Below are 3,577 nucleotides of genomic sequence, written 5' to 3'. Positions count from 1 at the left end.
GTCATGGCAGCATAGAAGCAGAACTTGAGCACCAGAACAAAAGAAGCCCAGATGTACCACACCAGACTAGATCCCAGGAGCAGGCTGGGAAAGAATCCCCAGAAACTATCCGGCATCTCACGATGGGATGTTAGATACTGGCTGGATAGGAATACTTGGAACGCCATAACCAAACCTTTTTGGATTTAGATCAGATACGCTGAGATATTTGGATGATTTTAAGAACCGTTTAATGAAGTTGTTGAAATGTTTGAACTGATCTCTGTCATTAAAGATCCACAAAGAGCAAATAATTGTTTGTAGTGGGACATTTTTAAAAGGTATTTCTGTGATGTTGTAAAATATTTAATTTTTTCCAGATCCTCATCCAGCAGCATCTCTCTCAGTGAGTCCTGACAGAGTCCAACACTTCAGCTCTGACTCTGTGTCTCTGAGCTGTGAGGGAAACTCTACTGAGTGGAGAGTGAGGAGGTTTACAGAAACAGGCCGACTGTCAGACTGCTCCTCCTGGGGGAACATGAATAGATCTGCATGTACCACCAAGCTATACCAGAATCACAGTGGAGTGTACTGGTGTGAGTCTGGATCAGGAGAGTTCAGCAATGCTGTCAACATCACTGAATGGGGTAGATTATGATTTATTATTATTTTCTTTTCTTTTTTTACCTTAAGGCTGTTCAATTTCAATCAGTGTCAACAGCGCAACTATTGGTGAAATTCCGCTTATTGCTCCGTTTAACTCCCCTGCTAAATAAGATTTATTCCACGTAAATATTTCCAGTAGCCCTGTCCACTCCTGCCAGCTCTTCATTTCCTGTGATGTCCATTGTTGGACCAGTTATTGGAGTCATTCTCATTATTCTCCTGCTCTTGCTGTGGCGCTACAGAAAGTCCAAAGGTGAGACCCTTTTCTGCTCACACTGGATCAGATTCAATTAAATACTTTATCTGTTCAAAATGCTCATATTTATTCTGATGGTTTAACATGAAATAAAAGTATGACAATTTTCACACGAAAAAAAAATCATTAATTATTTTTCCTCACAGATTTAAACTGTATCAGGTCAGTATGAAAAATCTATTATCTCTTTCTAGACATGCATCAATAATAATTACTTTACTCAATAAATTGATGTCTCTATTATTTGTAGACTGATTCAATCAGAGAGCAGCAATCAAACCTCAGCCACCAATCATGGAGGGACCCAGACTGATAGTCCCGTTTACAGCTCACTGCTTCATGGTTAGTCTCAGATTCATCATCAATATGATCAGTTAAGAAATGAAATCAACAAAATTCACAGTTCTGACACATATCCAGGTATTGTCCAGAAATCAAACCAAATCAAAGCTTTATTGTCATATGCACAGTGAAGAAACATGTTTACCTTAACAATAAACTTATAACTTTGCTGTCCACACTGGATGCCATGAGCATAAATCTAGAATAAATGAGCATGCTGGTAAAAACAATAGAAATATAATAAAGTACTAGAATAAAAATAGATATGTGGAATAGAGCATCACTAAGGAGAAGAAGAAGCATTTATTGGTGGAATACAAGAATATAACAAAATTCATTTCAGCAGCATCTTGTCTTGTAGCAGCCGCAATGTCAGTAATAAATATTGAAGTACAGTTAGAAATGTTCCGTTTAAATTGTCAGTATTAAAACTAGTAAGAAAGCAGTTGTTACTATAGTCCATGTATTGGACTGGGACGCATGGTGGATTTAAATCTTTATCAAATAAAATAAAAGAACACTACTCAATGATATAGAGAAAGATGCATATTTGTCTTTGCAAATTTATTCAAAGGCATAGAGCGTTTGGATGTCTCTGTCCCTGAGCAGTCAGGAAACAGAGCGGTGAGAAAAAATCCCACTACACATTTCTACATTCTGGGTTAACATAGGAAGTGGGAGTAGTTTTCAACTGAGAAATAGGAGTGCAAACAGCTGGTATGATCCAGTTCTTATCTAACACAACTCGTCTCTGTGTCCTTGGTTAAACAGAACACAATAAATATGTGAACTGTGAGCTCTTTCATGTGGGAAATGGAAAATATATAGAACTGCATCGAGTTAAGATATGATCAGAGTTACATACATCAACTACGTTTTCCACAACAGAGGGAGTAATGTGTGTGTGTGTGTGTGTGTGTGTGTGTGTGTGTGTGTGTGTGTGTGTGTGTGATTAGAAATCAATCTCATTACACACATATAAAATCAGAAACTAAAAAAAAACATGTTTGTGTAAAAAAAAAACTGATTATTTTATCTATTTCCACTCAATAGGACAATAACTTTGATGTTGCATTATTGTCTGTAGGTGACACTTCCCTCTATGAGACGATCCATCCCATCAGAATCTCTGGGAATGGTAATGTTCATGTTTTACTGCAGGATGATTTAAATTGACTGATCAAAAATTACTGGTGTAAAATACTGAAATATTTCAGATGCAGATGAGTCCCAACAGGTCAAAAGCTCAAACAAAGAACTTAAACACTTCAGAATGAGGGGTGAGTTTATGGGGCTAAAATAGTAGCTTTAACATTTGCAAATGTGTGTGGAGAGTTGTGTGTCTGTATCTCGATTTGTGCGTGTGCAGTGGGATTTGTAAATGTGTGAGAAGATTTGAGTGTCTGTACAACAATCTGCAAATGTGTAAAACTACTTGTGTGTAATCCGTTTTGCAAAAGTGTAAAAAATCCACAAATCTGTATTCAGATCTGCAAATGTGTACTGAGATTCGCAAATGTGTAGATCAATCTGTAAGCACACACAGAGACACTTGTGTCTGAAGTGTTTTTGCTTCAAGACCCAGAAATACAGACAAATCATTGGTTACAAGTCAAGCGGTTTTTCGGTTGGCTCTCTTTACACACGTGATTTTTGCTACTGTTCTGCCGCGTGAGATGCACAAATGCGTGGAAGGATTTGTATGCGTATCTTTTCGATTTGTGTCCCCTTGCGCAGACTCACAGGTTCAAAGGCTCACATACTGCCCTGAGCGCAGGCTCACAGGCACACAGGCTGCCTCTTCCGGTTGTGGGAGGTCACGTGACTTTCAAGGATTTTACCAAAGCGTTTTGCTTCCAGACGGCTGATAAGGCAACTTGTTATAACTATATAACTTTCTCCCTTTAACGGCAAAGGTTTCTTGTTTTAATGAGAGACTTATCTTGCTAAAACCAGATACTTGTCTCATCATAACCACGCAACATACCCCGGCATCAGCTCGCGGGATATTTGAGTGTCATGGAGAAGAGGAGAGACGGAGGGGCGCCTTTTATTTCTTTTTAAAAAGTCGTCATTTGTCGGAGGAATGTATTTCTGCACTGAGGAGTGACAAGGTAAGTCGTGCATATACAGCAAGTCCTCTACTTGAAATTTTATCAATTCGGCAGTTATTTATATTTAACAACTATGCTATGGAAACACAAGTTGCAGCCCTGTAGTACAGTCTCTGGCTCTGTTTACACGGTGAAAACAGGTTTGCGTTGCCTTTGTACTCTCCATTTACACACTACAAGGTTTAACTGTTGCTTAGGGGGACTTTCAGCTATAGCTGTG

At 38.6% G+C, this 3,577-nt stretch overlaps 1 long non-coding RNA gene across 1 annotated transcript; it reads left to right on the top strand.

The window, feature by feature from the left end:
* The first annotated feature begins 820 nt into the window (after window positions 1–820).
* On the top strand, window positions 821–1,239 carry LOC118565674. Its single transcript, XR_004932519.1, has 3 exons — window positions 821–898; window positions 1,048–1,063; window positions 1,152–1,239. It is a non-coding gene; the product is annotated as an uncharacterized LOC118565674 (long non-coding RNA).
* The last annotated feature ends 2,338 nt before the right edge of the window (window positions 1,240–3,577 follow it).

The sequence above is a fragment of the Fundulus heteroclitus genome, chromosome 14 (assembly GCF_011125445.2).
Source record: "Fundulus heteroclitus isolate FHET01 chromosome 14, MU-UCD_Fhet_4.1, whole genome shotgun sequence".
Classification (NCBI taxonomy): domain Eukaryota; kingdom Metazoa; phylum Chordata; class Actinopteri; order Cyprinodontiformes; family Fundulidae; genus Fundulus; species Fundulus heteroclitus.
The sequence above is the reverse complement of the archived record's forward strand: the minus strand, read 5'-3'. Positions and strand labels throughout refer to the sequence as shown.